The sequence below is a fragment of the Carettochelys insculpta genome, chromosome 5 (genome assembly GCF_033958435.1).
Source record: "Carettochelys insculpta isolate YL-2023 chromosome 5, ASM3395843v1, whole genome shotgun sequence".
Classification (NCBI taxonomy): domain Eukaryota; kingdom Metazoa; phylum Chordata; order Testudines; family Carettochelyidae; genus Carettochelys; species Carettochelys insculpta.
The window spans coordinates 66226921-66252936 of NC_134141.1; the positions used below are offsets into that span (position 1 = coordinate 66226921).

Here is a 26016-nt window from a genome sequence, read left to right on the forward strand (position 1 = left end):
TTATTGCTGGGGATGATTTTGCAGCATCTTTCTCTGTGGGTTCAATAAAGCTGTCTGTGTTGCAGGGATCTGAATTATGATAGCTCACTGAAATAGTCTCAGGCAGGAGATGGAACTGCGTGCCATATAAAATGAAAGCTCTGGGGCCAGAAAACTCTGTGGTAACTGGATCCAGAGGAAGAGTGCTGATATTTGTCTTTTAGTGAAGTTGTGTGCAATAAATTTCCTACTGATGCTGTATCAGCAAGTAATTACATTTACTACATCTTAAAAGCTTTTGACATTGAAGGTTCTTAAATACTCTTTTAAATCTTATCTGTTGTTTTGAATAACTTTCCTTCACACTTAAAATCCCTTCTGCTTCCAGATTTCGTGAAAGTGGACACTCTGCAAGAAAATTACCGTGCTGTGCTTAGGAGAGGTCTGCCAACAAGGCATTTCGGTCCCAGATGTATAGCTCAGTAACAACATCCTTGTAACTTTAAAGCTGATCATGGGTCATGTAAAATGAGGGCTATGTAAGATGAAGGAGTCCTTTTTCGCTCACACAAAAGAGAAGATAAGATGTGGGAACCTCTCTCTCTGCATATATTTACAGTTTGTTCAGGGAAGCACGTCTAACTGCAGTATTCCACGATTAGTTCTGGAAAGAGATTTGTCTTAAATTGTTTTTACAGTGGCTCTTATCATTCTACTGAATAGTAGTGTGTTACTAAATTAGATGACACACTTTAGTTTCCACAGTTATGATTTAAGCATATTACAACATTTAGTTTTGGTTCTGACATGAGCCTTATACACTTTCAGGGAAGTTTTTTTTTTCTTTTTGTTTTTGTTTTGTTTTGTTTTTGCTTATCTTATTGTCTTTTAAAGATAATCCAATAACCATTTACTGAATTTCTGAATTTCTTTTGGTTTTGGCTAGCCAAAGTCCACTGTGACCATTCAGAAGAAGACTATAATAGTACAATTAAAAGCAACAATCGATCTCCATAAATACAGAAAGAGAAGAACATTTCTCAGGGTACAGAAAGAGAACGTTGTCTCATAGCTGTTAGAAAACAATTGTGAGTGTTTGGAATCCAAATGTAACAACATTCCATGTTTTGAATAACCTGTGTCAGATCATTTAAATGGAAACAGACTAGGGTTTTGTTTGTCTGTTTGTTTGTTTTCTTCTATGATATTCTATAGTCATCGTCTATAATTTTTTTCATTTAGCAAAGGGGACTAGAGATCACTCTGACCTGCAGCGTGCAAGAAAGAGAGCTCTAAAAGGCCCATAAGAATTAAATGGGCATTGGGCCAGCAAGAGAGTGAGAGTGACTCTACTGACCAGTAGTTTATCCAGCAGAAGTCCAGCCTTACAGTTGCTGACTTCTTATTTCTGGTTAAGAAGAACAGAGTGCCTGGAGTCGTATAGTACAATATTCAGCAATGGGAGAGGTTTGTTTTGAAGCAAAGTTTGCCATTGAATTAAAACCACATCTACAGCCTGAAACAGGTGTCTAATTTGTTGTTTGCTACATTTTTCGATACAAGTCCTGCTATTTGGACCTGGGGTAATGTTTAACTTCTTACAAAAAGCAGTTGCTTAACGTGATGATTACAAGCAGGGAGGTAGGTAGGTGTAGTAAGAGATGGACAATTTCCACATTTCTGTTTTTGTTAAAGTATTTTTTTCCCTCAGAATTGCACCACTGTTAGGTCACATCCCACATCAAGTTTGACTCTTTCCACAATCACACTATTCAGTGGGATCTGGGACTATAGGATGGAGGAAGAGTATTTAGCAGAAGTGGACAAAATTATCTCACCTTTTATTTTTCTGTAGCTGCCAGAGTTATTTGCAAATGAAATGGAGACTATGTTTTCCTTTACATTATTTTTCTTTCTAGCAATCAATTTTTAAAAATGTAAGGAAAAAGAGGTATCGGGGCAGATATTATTTTTTATATTTTTCTGTTAATTAATTAGATTTTATTCAGTCAAGTTTAAATAAATAAGTTACACTGATATGCTTGCTGTGTGGCAGGCAGCTACTGAACCTCATTATTCATACATGTCTGTGTGATGTTACTGAATCAATTTGTGCTGTATCCATTTTGTACTCATGGATAGTTCACGCTCCCTTATGATCAGAAATAGTCAGCAGGCAATAATGGGAGACGTGGAGCAGAAATGGACGGAGCCCACAATCCTTTGCTTTGTGGTACTGGGTCTTTCCTGCATCCACTTCGAATGTCTTTTTTTTTTTCCCTTGCCTCATCAATATGTACAAAGCAGCAGCTAAGTCAAAAAAGCAGATATACTCTAGCTCTTTACAAATCAATCCCTTTACATTGTAACAGGCAGAGAGTTAAATGAGGGTAGAGAGAGGTCTGCGTATTGTGTGATTGACAGAAGAGGGCCATGCCTGAATGTAATTGCTTATTGGATGTAATTCTGTTCAAAGACACTGGCATGCCAGCCTTGCCAGTAATTAGGCTAGTATATACCAAAAGACAAGCTGTGTGTATTGTTTTTTTTGTTGCTACAGTACAAACTATCTGCTCTTACACATTTTTCTTGATAAATATGTAATATGGCAAGAAATCACTTGAAAATTTGCTGGAGATGAATAGATATTAAATGTATCATCATATATACTAATTAATAATTTAATGTACACTATAACATTATCTATCTTCATGTTTCTTATACCCAGCCATGTTCTTGTTATCCAGCTTTGTTCCTGTGCTTATCTGAGAAATGCTGCCTAATAAAATGAAATAGAGATGACAAACAGGACAGTATGTGAAATCAAAGAAAAAGGACATCAAAACGACACAAGGAATGCAAAATTCAAAACGCAGAATTCCAATTCTACTCCTTTGCCATCTTGTCCCTAGTGAGCTTTTGCTTTAATATGTAACAGTAGCACCTGTTGGTTTTTTTGGCAGGTGCAGACATAAATATAACCACTGGATGTAAATAGCAGTAGAATCTTTCAGTTCTAGTTATCTTGCATCTTGATATGTCACCTTGCAGACAGTGCCTCCCTCCACAGGAGTGGGCTCCAATCTATCTCACTGGAATGACTTCCTTCTCTTCCTCTCCACCATTGTTTCACTGCCTGATGAAGCTCAGTCCCTGAAACAAAAAAGCAGTCTTGTAGCACTCCTGTAATCTTTCTTTGGTTGTATTTTTAATTCTCGGTTGCGCTAACTGTATTGGGAATTAAATTACAATCCACAAACTGGCTCCCTGGGATATTTCATCATTTTGCACGCTTGAGACCTACTTTTCCTCAACAGAGTTGTAATGTACCTCAGTAAAACAACAAGTTAATATTTTAAAAACTGGTCAAAATAAAATTAAAAGCAGATTTAAAAAGGTACATAACTAAGATGCCCCACACCACTGCCATGTGCCATATATCTCTGGTGACACTCATTTAGCAGCCCCATTGGGGTGACATGGTATGCAGGAAATCTGCAGGGAGGCAACAGGAATTACCCCAGCAGGGATTCATCCTTCCCACCAAGAGTTGTGGAGAAGATAGCCCTGCTGTCATTCTGCTTCTGCTCTTAGGTGGCTCCATTATTTGTGCTGGAACCCAGTCACCATAATGGAAAAGCAGCTGCTAGAGAGAAGAGAAGAAGTAATGGAGCAGACAGGCAAGGCTCTGGCATTGAGGAAACATAGCTAACACCTGAGAGACCACTGGGGAGGAGCTGACATTGACAGCACCAGAGTGGGTGAGGAGGCCATGCAACAGGTGCAGTGGAGATACAAAAGGAAGAGGGGTAGCAGTAGGGAGCAAATAGCACTAGTCATACCATGAGGGTTTAGTATGCACCCCAGACTTTTTGCCCTGTGGAAGCCTGTTCCACAGGTACCTTTTATGGTTTAATTTTTTCCCTAACCTAAATCTCTCTAGCTGCAGATGAAATCCATTAATTCTTGCCTACTTTCAGGAGAGAAGGAGAACAAATGATCTAACAACCTTTAAAATATCTGAAGGCTGTTGCCCAGACACCCACACTGTTGTTTTCTCAAGACTGAACATACAAAGACTTTTAAACCATTTCACACTTTTGGTGTTCTTCTCAGGACTCTCTCCAGGGTCCCTTTTCTAATGCGTGGCCCCCAGCGTTGGACACAGCACACTAACTTTGTCTCTACCAATGCTGAATAGGATGTGGCCGTTATCTCCTGTGTCTTGCATGCAACATTTCTGTTATTAAACCTCTGAATTATATTAGTATTCATAGTGGTTTACATTTCTGACTCCTCATATTCACCTTGTAATCCCCTGTAATTCTAAGGTCCTTTTAGTAATTCTGTTGCACCAGTTGTTCCCCATTTTGTAGTTGTGCATTTGGTTTTTTCTTTCTAAGTGAAGTACTTCATCTTGCTGATTTCAAACCAGTTCTTCAATTTGTCAAGGTCATTTTGAGATCTAAATTAATACAGTCCTCCAGAGTGCTTGCAACCCCTCCTGACTTGGTGTCCTCTGCACATTTTATAAGCATATGATCTGCTTCATTATCCAAGTCATTAATGAAAATATTGAATAATATCAGGCCCAGGATTGACCCCCAATAGATACACTTGCTCATTGAACCACTGATAACTGCTCTTTGAATGTATGGTTTTTCAACCAGTTGTATACCCACCTTGTAGGAATTTCACCTAAACTGAATTACCCTAGTTTGCTATCCTGCAACAGCAGTGCTACAGTCCTGTAAAATATCCTCTCTCCCTGATACATATAAAGAACTAAATTAAGAGGGGAAAAATGCAATAATTGTTTCTCAGCATGAAGGCTTATCTCCCCAAGATGCTATATAGACTCAACTCATTTATAGTTGACATGGGTGTGTACAGAACTCACTTTTGGCTAACTAATCGGCATACACTCCCCCCCAAAAAGAAAAACTATGTATTTACTGGCAAGATGAAGTTCGCTGAAGTGATCTTCCTTAACACATGTCTCTCTAGGTACCTGCATGGCTTTCATTACTGTAGTATCTCAGTGCCTCTTGGTTGTTAATGGCTTGTTTTCTCTAACACCAAGAGAGATGAGAAATACTGTCCCCATTTTTTTAGATGGGATACTGTGAAACAGATCCGTGTGCCAAAGGTCATACAGGGATTTTGCCACTGAGCTCGAAACTGAAGCAGATCTCCTTTGTTCCTACCCACAGTTCTTTGCCCTAGCTCACTTTCCGTCCCACTGTACTTCATAGCCTTGTAGGAATAGTACAAAGCAATGAAAGAAAGTACAATCAAGTAATATAAGGGAGATAACCTGGCACGGTGAAGAGATTCATATTAAGCTTCTGACTGTATCCTAGTATCCAGTATCTGAGTTCTTTTACACCATACTTTCACAATGATTATATTGTGCTGCAAATCTCATTTTTGTAAGTACAAGATCAGAGTAACACAGAAATCTTATGATACAATATTATGTCTCTTCCCTTAGTAATTATGCTGTAACATTCCCACAGTTCATCAGCAGGTGGAACTCAGAGTAGTATTACCTAGTTAGATAAGTAGCTGGGAGTTACATCCGTTAATGCATTCTGTACCTTGATAAGATATCTGTAGTTCACCTGGGGAAAGTCCTTAGATTTTTGTCAGTTGGTTCCAAGGGTTTGGTCTTGAAAATTGTACCCCACAGTTCCTTTCTGCCAATGCATGAAGCTCTGTATTCTGAACTAAATGAGCTCTGCTCTGGAGGATGCAATCTGGACAGAAAGCTTAAGAATGACCATATTGCATGAGACCCAAAGGTCAGTCTAGCTCAATGTCCTGTCTTCCAGTAGTAGCTCATGCCGGGTGCCCCAGAGGGAACGAACAGAACAGGCAATCATGTAGTCCATCCTGTTGCCCATTCCTAGCTTTTGGGGGACCTTTTGTGTGATTTTTATCTAGTACTTTTTTGAACCTTGTTATAGTCTTTGGCCTTCACAACATCCTCTGGCAATGAGTTCCACAGTGCATTGTGTGAAGACATCCACTGCCTATAATTTCATTTGGTGACTCCTAGTTCCTGTATTATGAAAAGGAGTAAATAACTTTACCTTATTTATTTTTGCAACAGAAGTCCTGGTTCTATAATTTTCTAACATATCTCCCCTTAGTCGTCCCTTCCAAGTTGAAAATTACCTGTTTTATTAATCTGTCCCATATGGAAGCCATTCTATACCCTAGTCATTTTTGTGGTTCTTTCCTGAATCTTTTCCATTCCAATATATCTCTTTGAGATGGGGCAACTCCTGTTTTCTGACCTGGTAGGAGCCTGCCCAGCAAACCATAAATGACATCCAAGTATGCTCAAAATGTAGGCACAAGATTACATTGCTTGGTTTGGATTTTGATTTGCAATATTCATTCTCCAAAAGGGATGTGTGAGCTCCCTGGAGGTTTAATAATGAAGGATTTGGGATGTGTTTGTTGAGTGAAGCAGGCATTGCGTGATATAACCTTTACCATTGCCTAGACTCAAAGCACTGTATCTCCTGACAAGCCGTGCTGGGTTAGATTACAGTATGTCAACAGGTGGTTCCTAAACTATCTGAGAAGCTGTGATACCATGATGTTTACCAAATCAATGTATTTTTTGTTTAATACTTGATGCCTTAGAGAAACTTTGGTAGGTAACGAAAGGCTACAGATGGTTTCTCTGTGAGGATCTCACTGATTTATCGATCACACTGAGAATCCCTAGAATAAAAACAAAAACTAATTGGCAAATCTTGAGCTGGTTCAGACTCCATTTATAAGCAGCTTTTACAGGAGAGTCTCCTTGGCTACCTCATCAAATGTTTACCAATGTCCATCAGCAACATTAGCCAGTGAGCCAGAGTGATCAGAAACTGTTTGATTTCAATCCTGATCATAGTTTCTATATAATGGTTGCAGTGTTAGAGTTCATGTTGAAAAACTAAGCTCTTGCAATTAGAAGAAAAACTGCTTAAGGAACATCTTTGTTGTAAATTATTGGACATCAAATCAAAATAGTAGAGTGCAATGTACATACAGGTACCCAGAATTGTATTTTCTGTCAGCAGGTAAAAATCTGTATGCTGAAACCTTTCCGAATTTGAGGTTCTGCTTCACTGAATCAGCATCATTCTCTATTATAGACCTTCTGAATGGTTAGCTGATGCTAACTGGACCGACGTGTTGGTTTTACAATTCATTGGGAATCTTTTGAAAAAAAATAGTAATTTGCACTGAGTAAAGTGAAGAAAATTCTGCATTGCCAGATTGCTCTGAGTTGTGACTGCATCAAAGGAAAGGCACCACTCATTTTCTTCAATTCATAGGTGACTCTGTGGATAGCAAAGAGCAGGCTTTTTCCCAAATATCTGTCAGCTTTTTGAAGCAAGAGGGTAATTCTTCTTCTAAAATCCTCATCTGGCAAAGGCATGTAGGTCTCCTGGCAGGTAGAGGACTCTATATATAATGGGTCTGTTAACTAATCTTTCTCACCAACATATTTATTCATTCTTCTTTGCTTAAATGGTTTTTGGCAACACACTTGACACCTTTGAATGCAAGAGGGTCCCACTGATCTCCTTCTGGACAGGCCAATTAGGAACATGAAAGGATCAGGGCACAAATGAGCACAGTTAGCTGGCTTTTACTTATCTTGACAAGAAAAATTTTAAAAATGTGCCAGCTTTGGTAGTTTAGAGGCTAAATATGTATGTGTTTTAATGCATATTTTGGTTGTCCCTCTAAAAGACAGTTTGACACATTCTTTCAGTGAACTGCCTGCAAAATAAATACGCATGCCAGCAGAAGCAGGAGGGATGTCTTTAGTCTCAGGAACCAATATTTGACTCTAATTAATGCAGCTGTTTGCAAGCAACAAGCAAACTTTGTGGAAATCTCTGAGTCCTGTTGCAATTTGGATATGTAGATTTGAAGTATTTAGCTGTGCAAAATGTTTAACGTCTGTCATCTGATCATAGGTATATGACTGGGGATACTGGCTTCAAAGACCTGTTGCTACAGTGTGGACTTATTGGCATTAGCATTTTGATAACTTATTGAAAGGCATTAACCAGAAACATGCCATTATGTTCAGTCATCCAGGCGAAAGGAAATATAAACTTCACACATTATGATAGGACTAAACCAGCAGAGGTTGCATTTAAAGAACCTCCTCAACATGTATGAAATATGGATTATGAAAGAAAGGTCTGTTTTTAACTCTTCAGTACTCTTACTATTCAGTTCTTCATATGTGATCAACTTTACAGCTTTTGAAGAGATTATATAAACAATCCTGCCGTGCTGCAGAATAAAGTGACATGATACGCTTTTCTGAAATTACCAGCCAAGAAATAAAATTTGTCATTACATATTTACTGCTCATTCAAAAGAAATACTCATCATTTTCTGCAGGAAACAACGACTAATGGAAAGATTAAATGTAGCTGGAAAGTAGCAGTAGTAGAATTCAGCATAGCACTATGGAAAAGGCATGACCCAAAAATCTGTTTATTTTAAATATTTCAGGTTTTTCTAATGATCAATAATGTTAATTCTATGTTTTCAGCGAGACACAGTTGTACAGGAAACTCTGGAGAGATGAGCATTGTCAGGTGTAACAAAGAATGTATAGTTTTATTAGGTTCATTCATGTAAATCGGGAGAAAAATAGGGTCTAAAAATAAGTGATTTGTGTTTTATGTAATTAACTCTTAATGTTACGTAACATTCAGCAGAGATTCAGGGATTTTGTAGCTCTTGTTTTGCAGTGACACAGTCTGATTGGATCGTCACTTCCAGGAAAGGCTGGAGATCAGCATTTGCATTGGTCGATGGTAAAAGCAATGCCAAAGTCATAGAAGAAAAACGTCCAAACTAATTGTGGAAGGGAAAATTATTGGCTTTGTTCATATAGGAACCCCTTTATGTTTGAAGAGAGGGTTATTGATGCGATCTGGCATTCATTCTGCAGTGCGTCGTCATCATCATCATAATAAAAGCCTTCAGTTGGCTTTTTTGCCTACAGGCTGCTGAGAGATGATTATTCTTCTAATCAGAACCATCATAATCAGGGGAGACGATTAGCTAGGTAATGTCTCTGCTGATTTCTCTGTGGCCCTTAGCATCAGCTGGCATTGAACATTTTTGAATCACAGCAACAAGTATTTCAGTAATACCTGTTTAGCTCCACCTGCTGTCATTAGGACCCTTTTTTCAGCCTTTGAAGTGCTATATTTGGAGCATACTTATTTATAATGAATTGAGGCTGCAAGGAATTGCTGTTTTTCAAAGGAGAGAACTGGCCAAACTTACTAACAAATGGAGACTTTAAGCACGTAGTCTATAGCATAAAACTGTACTGTACAATATTGAGATTGTGTGCATTTGTATTTGTGTCTAATCCTGTATTTCTATATATAACCAATACCTTTTAGTTAATAAAGTAAATATATGTTTTGAATAGATAAGTAATCAAGTATACATCATGGGTATGTCATACGTGCTGTGAACTTATGTATGTTTCTCAGAGGTTCTGGTTTTCTACTAATATTTTTTGAGGTAGCAGATGCTGTCCTCTTTCGTAGGATTTATGTTCCCCAGTGGCCTTGTTTATAGCTGAATTAACCAAATATTACAGATAACGGGGCTGATTCTGTTCAGTTACACCACTGTAAATATGGAGAAACTGTACTAAGGCGTGAGAGCTACTCCAGAGTTACAATGGGACAATGAACACTAGAACTTGGGCCAGTATCTGTTAGGGATACACCACATCCAAGACCACGGGGAGGGGGAGGCAGTTGCCCAGGGCCCGATATTTCAAGCCAAGAGCTGCATCCGCTGCCGCTGCTACTTGCTGTGTGGACAATTAAGCTAAGAGTATTGTCTCAACAAGAAAAAATGAGCAAATTACACAGGAAAGGTAAATTAATCTTTGGTACTTGAGCACATAGGTAATGTGTTTAACTGTAAACATTCCAATTCTCAGAGAGGTTAGTGGAGGTATATTGATGAAGCCTGAGGTCTTTTTCTTTATCTTGTCCAGTGTGAGGATTGGTGATAATGATGTTGGAATCTTTTAATGGGCCAAAGAGCCATATTTAAAATGTTCATCCTGGCGGGATCTTCTATCCTTACTTTATGCCAGAGAAGGTGTCTGCTCACTAATGTTTTAAAAAGCTTTTTAACCCTTCCCATTTGGGGACTAAAAGTCAAATAATGAATAGTAAGACCTCCCTAGATTAGTTTCCAGGATATGGCAGTGGGAGAAGTCGCATACAGATGATTCTTATTATGAAGTTTTTTGTTACATCACATCTCATAAAATGGTGTGTTCAGATAACCTTCACTGACTTGGGTGGATTTTGTTGGACATCAACAAAAATAAACATTACATACAGGCTAAAAATTAATCAGTTCAGTGTTTGGTACTGTGGAAATGAAGGCTACATCTGTTGAACTGTTGCTGTACAGTTAGGCCCCTGTTCAGAAAGGCATTTATACATTTAGTAGGGTTGTTGCCATAAAAGTCTCAGGAAGTTAGAGAGACAAGGTAGGCGAAATAAACATGTATATACAAGAAACCCACAAATCATCACATTTACCTGAAGACATCTAGTAACCACCCCAAATACATCAAGAAATCTTTATCTACATGGTGACACTCAGCTCTGCAGGATATGCACCTTAACACAGTTAAAACTGCCTTCATCAAACAAGGACAACACATCTCAGAAGTAGATTGCATTGTAGAAGAGGCAGCCCAAAATCCACTAGAGAACTTGCTTCACAATATAGGGAAAAAGGCTTCTGAGCATGCACTCCTAACTGTCGCCTGCCATCCCACACTGAAACCTATATGGGATGTCATTGAACACCTAAAACATGTATGCAATGGGGATCTAAACCTGAAAGAAATCTTTCCCCCTACTCCTTTTAATGGTCAACCCCCAAACCTTGCCTCAGAGACAAACTCCCCAGAGATGAGCACATGTCAACTCAAAGTGGCACCCATGCCTGTCACAACATATGCAAAACTTGCAGACACATCTCCATGGCTATAATGACCAAACCCCCCCAACACATCTTTCCAGAGGCTTGGATCCTACATGTGCCTATCGCAGCATGTACATCCTTCAGCCCTGGGCTACATTAGAAGTTTGGTCAGAAAGCTACTTTGTTCAAGGATATGAAAAATCCACATCCGTGAGTAATGCAGTTAAAGACAGTGCTAGGTGGATGGCAAAATTTTCCTGTCAACCCATCTATTGCCTCTCATGGAAGTGGTGAATCTAACCTTCTTACTGCCTTAGTATCTTTAATTAAGCACTGGAGTGGCCCAGCTTTGCCACTGCAGCATTTTAAGAATAGATAAGCCCAAAGCACACTAACATCCTCAACAACAGGTATGCTGATGAAACGAGATAGTCACTGCACTCAAGTTAAATCACACAGAGAAATCAGAAAGACAAAAAACACATTATCACTGTGGGTGAACACTTTTCACAAAGTTAATACTGTCTGACCTCTCAGTCTTTGTCCTCAAAGGTAACTTGTGCAAAGCCTTCAGAAGGTGAGCCTGAGAACTTATATTCATAGCTCTATCATATCTCAAAAATCATAGATTTAATAATGACACAGGATTTATGGCTCATTACAGTAGCCTGTAAATTACTAACCTGCTTTTATTCTTTGAGTGAAGAGTTTTAACTGCCCACTTAACCTTCAACCTTGCAACATGTGGTAACACCTTATCTGTTCCACCTTTGTACTTAGCTGTAACACTCTGCGTATGTTTTCCAGACCCAAAGAAGAGAACAACAAGGTATTGCCTCCCACTTCCCCTCTTGTTTCTTTAAACATGAATTTAAGTCTCATTGACTTGGGGTACATCTATGCTTACTGGAAGATCAACTCCTTCAGGGTCAATCTTCCCAGATTGGAGTTAGCACATCTAGTAGGGATGCGCTAAATCAAACCATTGGGGCTCAACAGTGGACCCTGGTACTCCTCATTCTTGTGAAGAGCTCTCCTGTCAACCTCCCTCTGTGTGGACAGCCTGATAAATCCATCTTCGATGCAGCAATTACAGTTATGCAATTGTAGCAGCTGGAATAGCATATCTAAGATCAATTTTCAGGTCTAGTATAGACCTGTCCTTAGGCATATGCATGAAATTAAGTATATGCATAAGGGCTGTCCTGTCAATAGGGCTACTTTCCAGAATTGGGAACTTAATAGGCAGCTAGGTACATAACTTTAACTTTTTGACCTTTTTAAGAACTATGATCAGTTGTAGCCTCCACAGCTTTGAACCAATGTATCAGACTTTATTTGTTGTAATTAAATTTAAGTAGAAATATATTTCACTCGAGTGTTAGTGAGATCATTCTTCCTTCTAGTGATATTGTCATGTAAATTGCTTTAAAGTACATTAGAATTTTATTGGGCCATGTTAAGATGTGAATGAGTGTGAAAATAACAAAACTAACAAACAAAAAGTGCTTATTAAAAATGAATAAGTAGTTTGGAAGCAAACTAACTGGTGACAGGGTGGTGGAACAACTGAATTCCCACAGCTCAGTAACAATAATACATTGGTCTAACTCAGTGGTTCCCAACTTTTTCACTAACGCAGCACACTTCAATGAGACAAACAATTCTACGGCAATCCCACATTTTTTCACCTGAATCGATTGTTCATAAAAAGTCACATTTACTCTGGTTACAGCCCTCTAATAGAGGGCTTCAACATAGTAGTGCATGCAACAAGCTAGACAAGGATAAAATGGAATGTTGAAAATTACAGTGTTTACTCAATTACTTGCAAGGGGTGGAGGAAGAGGAGGAGGCAGGCTCCTGAGTGCAGGCTCCTCTCCATGCCAGTCCATTAGAGCAGGGTGTGGCCTTGCTGCTTGAGCCCCACATGGCACAGGGTTGTAAATTCTTCCCCCACCACTGTGGCTTTTCTCAGAGACACACAGATGAGAAATGAATGAAATTTTGCAGCACACTTGGGCCGTTGGCATGGCACACCAGCTGAAATCGACTGTTTTAACTAATGGCAGCAGTTTTCCATTTGGCAGATCCATCTGTGTTTTTGTGGATTACAAAGGACCAGGGCAGGGTTAAGATTTAGAAGAAGCTGTTTTTCTACTTTGGCATGATCAGAAAATACAGACATCCAGGAGTTAGCATAGACTGATGGAATCAAAACAAGCAGAATTTTTTAATAGTAACCAGTGTTGTTCCCTTGCCTTAAAAACTAAGATATATGAAATTCTACTGAAGTTTTCCTAAGAATAAACCCAAATTTACTGGTGAAATAATCATGTCAAGTACATTTTGTCTCATTGCTGGACATATAGGTATTAGTGTGTATAATAACAAAGATGTTTTCAGTATATTTCCCTTTACAGAGCAAATTAAAAGTTAAGGTAATAACGAAAATGACCTCCATCTGCTCAGCATATTGTCTGCAAATTTACAGAAGGCCAAAGCTTAAATTACCATTTGCTTTTGGGAGCTTGGAAGGCATTATTTCTTTCCTAAAGCTTTTGGTATAGAAGGAGATTTATCATTCAAAGGAGGGCTCTACTGACTTTCTTGCTGTCGTTGTTTTGTAGTGGGGAGCAGGTGTAAAACAGGCTTGATTATGTGTGCTGCACCATAAAAATTCCCACAACAGGTGTTATGAGGCATAGATAACCTCTCAAGAACCTTAGAAACTGAGAGAATCTCCAGAATTGAGCAAAAGAGGATTGTGCTATTAATCCAAAATGTTTGACTGACTGACTGTAAGGTGTGCGCATCTATGGGCATTGTATAAAGAGAATAATAGAATAATAATCTCCATTATCCATGAAGTACATTAGCATCTTACAGATAAGGGGACAAATTCTTACATATGCAGTTTGTTTTTTCTCAATCCTTGTTTTGCCAACTCCTTTTGCAATCAATGAGAGTTTGAGTTTGGACCAGATGATTTAGTCACACACACAAAAAAAAAAAGACCTTGGAATCCCCCTATTTGTCTCAGCTCATTTTCAGAGCTCCCAGAGTGTACATCATGAGACCAGTGTCCCTGAAATCCTGAATCAAACTAACAAAATTTGTTACACCTATGCCACAAATGGCCTAGGACTCAAGCCTAGGGAAAACTCAAAAGTAGCAGGATGTTTGGAATGCCCAGCAATGGCAGCTAGATGTACTATTGCTACATGGGTTTGCAAAGATAAGGGGGCCAAAGATGAAGGCTGATCACATTATATGGAAATATGAGTACATCCGTGGAAAAGCCAGTGACTTCCATTTGGATCAAGTGCTCTAAAGTAGTCATTTAAGTTATGAAGTATCTGGCTTAAAATGTCACAGACAGAGAATTTCAGAGCTCATGTGGCAACTCAAATCTAAATTTACTGTGTATTCCTCCAGACAGTAAATAATTTTACCTGCCAGATGTGCTACAAAATTACATCACCCTCGAGCTGATTAGAGATCAAATTTTACCCTTTATTCTGTGTAGGTTTTAATTAGTGACATGGGAATCTTTAGGGTTCAGAGGAACCATTCAGGTGTTCTGCAAACCTTTTGACCCAGCACACCTGACAGGTGATATTTAATGAACTGTCTTCCAAACGGGTATTCTCTCCCTCCCCTGTGAATACCTATCAGATCTCCTACATCCTTCCTTGTCTGTAACTGTCTCATTAAAAGTTACAGATTCTTTTCTCCATCATCAGCCCCCTTATCTTTGAAACCCCATGAAGCAATAACAATTAAAATGCCTCGTAACTGTTGTCCAGCTGACTGCAATATTTATATTTTATCTGGCTACGGGGCTTAGAATATGTGTTAACTACTTACGATAAATAATCTTTTACCTTCTATTTCACTGTGACACTCTACATGGTTCTGAGTCTTGAAGAACAATATCTGACTATCATTGCCAGACATTTTGAACATTCTGGTACTTTTAGGTTTCTGTTCAGGTCGAGACTTTGGATGTTTGTGGAGTCTTTGTAATCCCAGTGTATGTATACAAGATAAACAAATTTCATTCTTCTGATCTAAGATTTCAGAAATACTTCTCTTGTGAAGTACATTCTGGGAGCTTGGAAATGAGCAGCAGACTATGAGCAAACAGAGAGAGAATCTACCATATTTCAAGTATTAACAGGAAAGGCATTGGATTAATATTGGATATGGTGGAGCACCTGTGAAGGCCTGGAAGAACAAGAGTTTAGTGTGTTTTAAAAACAGGAGGAATAGATGGAAAAAGGAGTGAAGATGATGAGAAGATGAGAGTACCTGAAGGGGAAGTTATTTATTATAATGAGAGAGCCATTTCATGTCTCTGTTCAGACCCATTATGATGGTGTCATATTTGTATATGAATTCTAGCTCAGCAGTTTCACACAATGGTACGGTGTTTTGTTTTGTTTTTGTTTTCCTAAGAATCATGGAATCATTGTATACTAGAACTGAAAGGGACCTCGAAAGGTCATCAAGTCCAGTCCCTAGCATTCATGGCAGGACCAAGCACTGTCTAAAGTCTCTAGACAATCCCTGGTCAGCATCTTTCTGACCTGCTTTTAAATATCTCCAGTGATGGAGATTCCACAACCTCCCTACACAGCTTATTCAAGTGTTTAACCACCCTGACAGGAAGTTTTTCTTCCTGTTCAACCTAAACGTCTGTTGCTGCAGTTTAAGATCATTGCTTTTCATCCATCCTCAGAGGCCAAGGAGAGCAGTGTTTCTCTTCCTTGTAACGCTCTTTGAGTAATTGAAAAGCACTATCATGGCCCCTCTGTCTTCTCTCTTCTAAACTAAACAAGCCCAGTTTTTTCAGTCTTCCCTTATAGCTCATGTTCTAGATCTTTAATCGTTCTTGTTGCTCTTCTCTGGACCCTCTCCGGTTTGTCCACATCTCTTTTGAAATGGACACAATACTCCAATTGAGGCCTAATCAGCACAGAGTGGAAGACTGACTTCTCATGTCTTGCCTACCATGCTTCTGTTAACGCATCCCAGAATGTTTGTTTTTTCGCAACAGTGTGACGTTGTTGACTCAAATTTAGTTTGTAGTCCACTATGACCCCTGGACCCCTTTCTGCATAACTACTTCCGTAACAGTCATTTGCCATTCTGTATGTGGAGTACTTTGCATTTATCTGTATTAAACCTCATCCTGTTTACTTCAGACCATTTCTCCAGTTTGTCCAGATGGTTTTGAATTAGGACCCAATCCTCCAAAATAATTGCAATCCCTACCAGCTTGGTACAATCTGCAAACTTAATAAATGTATTGTCTATGGCAGCTTGCAAGTCAGCAATTGTGTATCCAGTGTGATTAATGATATGTTACCATTCCAAGTGTCTGATTTGTGTCCATTTATTGTTTTGCATAGAAACAGTCTTATTTGCCCAATATACATGTGGGAAACTGTACAGACAAGTGTGTGTGGAGGTGGGTGAGGGGGGTGCAGAACAGGGTTTTCTGTACCCAAAGAAGTATTTTGGTAAGGTTAGTTCTTTTTTGTCAAACTGCTTTACTCTTTAATATAATTTTTAAGTTTTCTTCTTCTTTGTCTCTAAGTATTAGTGTAATAATTTTTAAAAGGAGAAATTTATAAATATAACTATAAAGTGTTATATAAATATAACTATATTCAACTATATATGTTGTATTATAACTATACTGTAAATATAACTATACAATGTTGCTGATAGGCAACAATGACTGCGATCATTGCTACTTTTGCAGCCTGTCTATACTAAGTGACTGCATCTACATGGATCGTCAAATCAATCTGATAGCTTTCTTTGACAGGATGCCAAGCTTTGTCAATGCGGTAGATGTGGTGTACCTCGACCTGAGTAAGGCATTTGGTACAGTCTTGCATGATATTCTTATTAATAAATTAGGCAAATACAACTTAGATGGGGCTATTATAAGGTAGGTGCAAAACTGGCTGGATAACCGTACTCAGAGGCTGTGTCTACACTACAAAAATAACTTCAAAGTTGCTTATTTCAAAGTCGTACTTCTAAGTAAGCAACTTTGAAGTAGAGCATCTACGCACACCCTACCTCTAAGTTAAACTTAGAGGTGGGGCACTACTCCATTCCTTGGAATGGAGTAAGGACTCTGAAGTTGGGCTCCCTACTTTGAAGTAAGAGAAAAGGTGTGTAGACTCTCTACTGGCTACTTCAATGTAGTGCCTAACTTCAGAGTTAACTGTGAAGTTAGTTCCTAGTGTAGACACACCCAGAGAGTAGTTATTAATGGTTCTCAATCCTGCTGGAAAGGTATAAAAAGTGGGATTCCGAAGGGGTCTGTTTTGGAGCTGGTTCTGTTCAATCTCTTCATCAACAATTTAGATATTGGCATAGAAAGTACGCTTATTAAGTTTGCAGATGATACCAAGCTGGGAGGGGTCGCAACTGCTTTGGAGGGTAGGGTCAAAATTCAAAATGGTCTGGACAGATTGGAGAAATGGTCTGAGGTAAATAAGATGAAGTTTCATAAAGACAAATGCAAAGTGCTCCACTTAGGAAGGAACAATCAGTTTCACACATACAGAATCAAAAGTATCTGTCTAGGAAGGAGTATGGCAGAAAGGGGTCTAGGGATTATAGTGGACCACAAGCTAAATGTGAGTCAACAGTATGATGCTGTTGCAAAAAAAAAGGAACCATGATTCTGGGATGCATTAACAGATCTGTTGTGAACAAGACACGAGAAGTCATTCTTCCGCGCTACTCTGCACTGGTTAGGCGTCATTTGGAGTGTTGCGTCCAGTTCTGGGCACTGCATTTCAAGAAAAGTGTGGAGAAAGTAGATAAGATCCAGAAGAGAGCAACAAGAATGATCAAAAGTCTAGAGAACATGACCAATGAAGAAAGGCTGAAAGAATTGGGCTTGTATAGTTTGGAAAGAAGAAGATTGAGGGAGGACACGATAGCGGCTTTCGGGTATCTAAAAAGGTGTCATAAGGAGGAGGGAGAAAAATTGTCCTTCATGGCCTCTGAGGATAGAATAAGAAGCAGTGGCTTAAACTAGACATTAGGGAAAAGTTCCTAACTGTCAGGGTGGTCAAGCAGTGTAATAAATTGTGTAGGGAGGTTGTGGAATCTCCATCTCTGGAGATATTTAAGAACAGGTTAGATAAATGTCTATCAGGGATGGTCTAGGCAGTACTTGGTCCTGCCATGAGGGCAGGAGGCTGGACTCGATGACCTCTCAAGGTCCCTTCCAGTCCTAGTACTCTGTGATTCTGTGGAGCCATGCTGCTGGCAGTGTGGTGCAAAGGAAGGCTCTCAAAAATGGAAATATTTTCATTGTTGTACAGATAATTTGCTTACTCCCACGGGATTGCCCTGCCGGCAGAGGCTGTTGTCTTCAGAAAATGCGCTGTGCAGACATGGTTCTGCCTGCAAAAACTACTTTTGTGAGCAACCCCTTATCCCTGGAAAATATCAGGGATAAGGAGCTGCCGAAAAGGGGGTTTTCTCCAGCAGAACCACATCTACGTGGTGCATTTTCTGACATCATCAGCCTCTGCAGGGAAGGTGATCTTGTGAGCGCATGCAAATTAACTTCACAACTATGCAAATGAACAGCCATTTGCATTTTTGAGAACCATCCTTTGCATCATGCTGCCAGCAGCACAGCTCCGTGTAGACATAGCCAATAGGTCATGTTGTATAGATAGAAAATAATACCTTAAATGTTCATGATTTGGAGTATCTTGTTTTTACACTGACAGTAAGATCAGGAAAACAGCCGCCACGACCACCCCCAATTCAGCTGGTCGATTGGTATTCTCTGCTTTCTGTCTTAAACTGTAGTGTAGCCATCTCTGCTTTTAAAACAGTTGTGTTCTACCACAGAGGTGGCCATGACTTGGTTGTAGAGGAAGTGATTTCTGTACAAGCTGACGATTAAAACTGTGGACATATTTTGGGATGAAAGTACTACACGGAAATTGAGGATGCATTATTAGACATTTTAATAATTTTGTAAGTTATGTTTTTGAAAGTCTTGAAAAATAAAATGGTCAGATTCTGTTTTCGTTACTCATCTTGCGTGGAATTCATATCCAGTAAACTCTTTCATATCTGGAAGCCCCAGGACCTGGTAATTGCCGGATATTCAAATGTTCTGGATAATAGAGAGAGATACCTAACAATGCATAACACTAAAGAAAAACAAGATTAGATGTTAAGAAACAAACAAAAATGTATGCAGAGTACTGTATTTACCAACAACAGTAGTATTGTACACTGTAAACTTATACGGTATTTGCTGTATTTATTTGTATTGACTTTTACTATACTGTACTTATGGAAAAAGTAACTGAACTTTACTTATGGTTAAAATGCCCATTATTTGAGAGTTCTAGATAATAGAATGCCGGATATGAAAGAGTTTACTGTAAAAAGAAAGGATACATTTGAGTGTTAAGGGGTAGTGAATCTGAATAATACAGTAAGCTCCATAATAGAAATATAATTAGAAACTGTAAACAATTCAAAATGGTAGAAGTTCTGCATTCATCCACTGTTTAGAATCATATGATTTAGTAGACCTCATTGAGTTAAAATATCTTGTAACTGTTGTCCAGCAGACTAATTGGTGTAATATTTATCTGTTAATAGGGCTTAGAATATGTGTTAATTGCTTCTGATAAGCAATCTGTTCGATGTTGTATTTAATTGTGACACTTGTGTCTGTTTGCAAGACCTGAAGAAGAGGGCTATGTAATCTCAAAAGTTTGGTTCCATTGCAGATTTTAGCTCACCTGCTGTATCTTTCTAATATGCTGGGAACAGTATAGTTACAATGCTGCATATGGTATCTCAGCACATTCCCTTATGCCAGATACCAAAACAGACTGCATTAAAGAATAATTGCTATTTTAAAAGGCAAACCAGAGCTATCTGAATCATATTTGTAAGCATAAAACCCTCCCTTTAATCAGTATCTATTTTGTTTGACTTGCATAATTTACAGAGGAACATTTCTCTAGAAAAAAGAAAAGCTTTAAGTGCATTCGTTCTGCAACAGTGTGAACCAACATTCAGTCTGATGGAAAATTTTGTAGACTAATTGTAGACTAAGTCTCTAGAAAAAGTGGTATTACAATAATATTTTGATCATTAAAAATAGCCTTACTTGGTGCTGCTGTAATCTCTAATACAGAACTGTATTTTTCTTTACATTTAATTATGCTTGGAATGCAAGAGTAGTTTTTCAAATACTTTAATATAGAAAGTTAAAAAGAGAGAAGTTTAACTTGTGTCCCTCAGGAACCCTCTCTGTAATTGTTTTTGATGTCATTATGGTCAGTCTTTTTTTTTTTACCCTCATGGTCTTATAACTAAATACAGTTGAACTGTTTGTTACAATTTATTCATTGATTGTGGCCCAGTATTCTGATATGAAATAGTCTCTGAATAGATAATACATTTTATGCTTTATGCATTTGGTAGTTATTTTTAATGATTCAAATAGATTTTGCAGATGTATTTGAATGTATGGCGTTATTCATGACCTGTTCATAGCAAGTATCTGTGTCTACACTACAGAGTTTTGTCTACAGAAGAGACCTTCCATTGACAAAACTAGAAAGCATCCACGCTACAAATGCCTTCTGTCTAGAATCTGTCGACAGAACACAACCTTTTCCCCAGCAGAGTTCCATCTTGAAAGTTTGAGGCATAGCACCTCTGTAGACAGAAAAATAGTGTAGACGCTCCGGGGGGCCCTCTGGCGACAGAGAGGCCTTCCAGTTCCCTGGCAACCCCATTGGCAGAGCTTCCAGTTGGCTGTTTTGTCGAGAGAAGGATGGGCAGTCTGGCCGCTCTCTGTCAACAGAGGGTGTCGACAGGGGGAGCCTCTATTAGGTGTGGATGTGTTCTATAGACAGGTTCTTTTGGCAAAACTGTGTCGACAGTGACTTCTGCATACAGAACTTTGTAGAGTAGACCCAGATTTTGTCTATTAAATATTAGGATTTCCCTGTCTGTAAAAAGTTCTCTATCATATTAAATAGCTTACATTCTCTAATTTGATCTCCTTAGTTTTATAGAGCCTGAATCACAAAATCGTTTGTATTCAAAATAGCAGTTCATCATTTGCATTAACTTTAAGCACATGTTGAAGCTCATTAAAAACTACTGTAGACAAGGGTCCTGCAACTTCTAATTTTGGCAGTTTTACAGAATATTTTGCAAATTATTGTGAGAATACCACCATATTGTATTACAGGATAAATAGGCCTTGAAGCAACTGTGTTTCATTCATAGGAACAATATTTTCAGTTTGTCTCAAAAATTGTTTAGCCACAGGAGTGAAAATAGCATATACAAGACTAACGAAGTACAAGGAAACCGTTCATAACTGAGCTGGAAATCAGCAATATACGTAACTTACCGAGAAAAGATGCTCTGTACTCTGTATTTTACAGCACACCTCCCATAGCTTCTAAATTATAGTGTAAGGGACAGAGCTTATATTACACGTTGCTTTTTGAGCCTTCTTGTTGCTGCTTGAATGGAACCAAGTTGAATCACTCGTGGTGTTAGGTATTAATATTAAAAATGTTTTTTCATCTTAGTGCACTGTGTTATAGGATAGTTTATTGACAGCTCAAGGTGAAAAGGTGTGAAATTATAATAGTAGATATGAAGCTGGTAAAACATGAAAATAGGGAAATTTTGTGAGCAACATATACATTTGTGTTTGCCAATAAGGAAATAAGAGTTAGTGTAATCCGGTTAATTTTTAGCAATCCTAGTAGCAGTTTATTTAATTCTAAATTGATCACTAAACGCTTAAAATAAAAGTTTATCAGTCATTTGAGAGATTAATTAGAAGCAGGTGTAGAAACAATAGTTTGAACATTGTATATACCTGTGACTGAATTTACATTTAATAAATATAGTTGTCATTTATTTTCCACGTCTTCAGCTGGTGTAAATTGATATAGGTGTTTTTCTGTAGAATGCCAGTTTACATCAACTGGCTCTAATTTTTCAGTCTGACTTTAAAATACTGGTGTGAAAATATGTTTGCAAAGATGACCTGCATTAACGTCAGTGAGCTATTTATTCTGTACTCCTCAAGGTGGAAATTGACTCCACTTTATCTCTATCAGTCAAGTTGTAGATCAACACACCTGTCGTGCAAGTGTTCTTTCTTTAGCTTTGAGTGTGAAAAACAAGAGCTTTCGGCAAATGGGGCCTTGTTCTCCATATCCATTAATAGATGTCAGTACATGCCTCAGGCAGGATTAACAAATACCAATCCTGGAATCACATTCCATCAAGCTTGATAGACTGCCACTTCTAAGTTAGACACAGGGTCAACATATGTTGTTGTGCTCAGCAAATTTGTACTGTTTGGCACTAACTTTTAATTATTACTGTCCTGTATTTGCCCCCATTTAGTTGTTTAAAAACTCAGTTTTAATTTCAGCTGTGGGGAATTCTGCTCCCTAACTTCTGCTGATTGTAAAGGACGTGTTAATGTAGCAGAAATTTGAGAAGCAGACCATGGTGTTTAACGACAGCTCTGGGTGGATGCAATTCTAAGGCACAGCACCCAGGAAATCAACCTCCAGAAGAGATCAAAGCCCCAAATAAATCTCTCACTCTGCCTCTCTCTCTCTATGCAAAATATTTTTACAGGGTGGGCTCATTAGTTAAGCCCCTTTTATCAATGAAAGAGAGAGATGCATAGGGGCAGCCCTCCCCAGATGATAACCATTTACATTTGGCTTGATTATAACTGATTTTTTATTAGGCAAGTTAGAAGGATGTAAGTGGTTATAGGTAAGAGTAAGCATATCAAAGTGAGTTAGCAAATCAAATAAAAGAGAGAAAACATAACTAATTTAATTTCCCTAAATAGATAGTTACTTGTGAGTTTTTACCCTAAACAGCTAACTTTACGTCCCCTCCCTGCTCCTCCCCCAGCTCAGCAACTCTGGCCATAGCTTCATATGCAGCACTAGGACAAGGAAAGCTTTTTTTTTTGGGAGGGTCAGTGCTTTCGATGGCATGAGCATAGAATGTGCTCTCTGAAGACACTACACTTACGCACAAGAGAAAGCAAACTAGGATACATTACTTTCCTGCTCAGATCAACCCCATTATCTTTTGGTGGTGTCTGATGTAATGCCACCAATACAAACCTCACCCTGCTAGCACCACTTTTCTCCGTGTAGAGGGTAATTTTCAACCTGCAGGACTGCTCAGTTCTAAACTCGTTTCTTCTATTAAAAACCAAAGGTCAGATTAGCTTTGCTCTCCTTCTTCCCATTCCCCTTCTTTAAGTAAGTTGTTAGTCTGTTGGTTTCAGTATGTAGCCTAATGAACCATATACAATGGCAGTTTCTCAGAAGGGCAAGCTTATGATGATGATGTTGTTTAACAAAAACTAAAATGTCTACAATGAACAAAATGATTGATAACTAGAAAGAAGACAAACTACATAAACTGGAAGTGTGTGTTCATGAAGCCCAGATTAATGCATTTCTGTTCTGAATGTTGCCCCACGCTATCTCATTTCTGATTCCCTCCCTTTTTCCCCTCTTCCAAGTTGTGTGCCGTATTTTGCTGCCATTGTGGGAAGTAATAAGTTAGGTCCCTGGCACATTTGTACAAAGCAAAAGGCAGAAAGAACACGTCTGCTTTTACTGTGAAGGCAAAAGGTTGTTGCAGTCTGTTGTAAAACTCTAATTTAAAGTGTGATGAACTCTCAAGTGTAGAGACTGGATTCTGCTCAACTGTGTAATTGTGATGGAAGTGGGCCAATGAAAGGCAGAGGCTTGGGCACAATCTTTTGAGTGCATGGCGTCTCATGGATCCTGACAATTGCAGGGTTACTTTAGCTGAATGGATGCAACCACGTCTTATTTTGATCAGCTGCATCACAGCAAAGGCATGTAATTATCATAATCTAACAATTAGTCTGGCATCCTGTCCCAGTGTTTAATTACCCCCGATAAATGATAATTTAATAGAGGTCTTAATGACAACAGACTAACTTTCACTCTGCTTCATGTACTTAAATTGCCTCTTTGCTTGGCATAATTTTGTCGCATTGCTTGAAGAACTGTCTTGAGCATCATTCTCCCTGTTCTGTCTCCTGTATATTCTTTTCTCATAAATTTTGAACTTTTCCTCGTTTGTGAAATTGTAACATATAGGCCTGAAAGGTCAAATCTTCTTTATTACTTTCATTTTTGTTTGCTGTTTGCTTTCTGAAGTTGGTAATACATTTTTAGATGCCCTAAAATGTCATTTATTTCGCTATGCGCTTTTTTTCTTAGTGTCTGTAAAATGCTGAATATTCTTCTGGCTTGAATGGAGCTGAAATTAAAATAGCTTTTTGATTACTTCATTGTTTTGCATCAGATTAGTGATGTCAGCACAGCTATGTGAACAGTTTATTAAATATGACAAAGCCAGTAAAGGGAGCAGAAAAGCACTAATGGGTGCCACAAAAATAGCAGCTCTAAAATGAATTTGCATCAATAAAATTATGTACTTAACCCACAACCGCCAAGGTTATTAGCACCCATGAGATATTCCTCATTGCATTATAGAAATTTTAAGGTAGTCAAATATGAGTTTTGGAGGAACTGTTAAGAGAACAAAGAATAGACATTGGATTTCCTTTTGTGAGTTACCATGCTTCCAGCAGGATTCAATGGAAATACATGTTTAACTTTGGATGTTACAAGCTTTTGAATAAATCTGTTCCTTAGGAGTTGATTAAGCTACTGCTAGTGTTCTGGTTGTCTCCCTATAAATAACACAACACACCTGAAAAAGGGATCTGCGCTGCTTTGGGTAGATAGAGGCATCAAACGCTTAACAAAATGTTATTATTGTAGATATCAGTATCTCTCCAAAAAGGTATTAATTTTGTGTAAGATTGTGCTCTCTTATTACATGTACAAATATCCAAGTGTACTGCCATCACCAAAACAAAAACAATTCAAAACAAAACACCTCCACTGTGCTGTTCTGTTTCTGAGGAAGCCGAGCTAATCCATTTGTTTGTTCTTTTCTCCCTCTCTTTTTAAATTAATGCTAACAATGTATTGGTTCACTGAGCCTGGTTTATTGTTGCCCTGCATGTTGTGGCCTCAATAACACCAGGACAACTGGGTGTTTGATGTTCTGATATGGTAGCATCTACTTTGCATAAGTATAAACAACTGTGCAAGGTGTAGGGCAACAGAGAATCAGGGCCACGGTCTGTAGTTCACTCTCCTGGTAGTGTAATCAGGACTAGAACTTCAGCATTCACAGTTACAGCAATTACTTGATCTAAATGCCTGTTAAAATTAAAGACCCTTCATCCATTTGCTAGAACAAACTCTAGGGTTGATACTATGGAAAGAGATGTTTCCTATGCAGTCAGTTTGAAATAGAGGAGCTGGTAGTAGAATGTGCGCTTAAGAAACATAGAATATGACTAATATGATTTGTATGGGAGAAGCAACAAGCAGAAGCTAATGCTGCTTTTTATCCATCTGTATGATAATGGACAATTACTGTCAGTTTTGCTGTCTTTTAATCAGGATTTTATATTGTTTATTTAAGGAAGGAAAGAAAGATATGAAAGAGACATAGAGTAGTATGCAAAATACTGTTTCAGTCTAAATAGCTAGTTAAATAAATCATCTCTTATTTCTGTAGCCAGCAAAGTTATTAGATTCAAGATGAGGCTTGCATACTCTTCTGAATTTATAATTGTGAAAAGATGCATGCGTATAGACGGTGTGCTTGTATTTGCATTAATGGATAAATAGCACTAGAATTAGTTCAGGATGCTTTAGTCAGCATCATGTTCCTGTCATTTAAGTTGTCGTGTTGTTTTTCACTCTGATTCCTGGTGCTGATGATTAAGAAAACATAAACAGGAGAAATTAAGTCTCCTTATGTCTGTTATTTCTCCCAGCTACTCAATAGATGTATCAGCATAATTTTTCTGTA

General features: G+C 38.4%; 1 protein-coding gene and 1 long non-coding RNA gene across 3 annotated transcripts in view; one reads left to right on the forward strand and one right to left on the reverse strand.

Annotated features, from left to right (window-relative positions):
* The window catches only part of EFNA5 (ephrin A5), a 304384-nt gene that overhangs the window by 215522 nt on the left and 62846 nt on the right, over window positions 1–26016 (forward strand). The gene's annotated exons all lie outside the window — the stretch shown is intronic.
* LOC142013625 (uncharacterized) overlaps window positions 2697–26016 on the reverse strand; it is a 70543-nt gene continuing 47223 nt past the window's right edge. The window contains exon 3 of the long non-coding RNA XR_012645739.1: window positions 2697–3132. This is a non-coding gene — a long non-coding RNA (uncharacterized LOC142013625). The remainder of the gene's footprint in view (window positions 3133–26016) is intronic.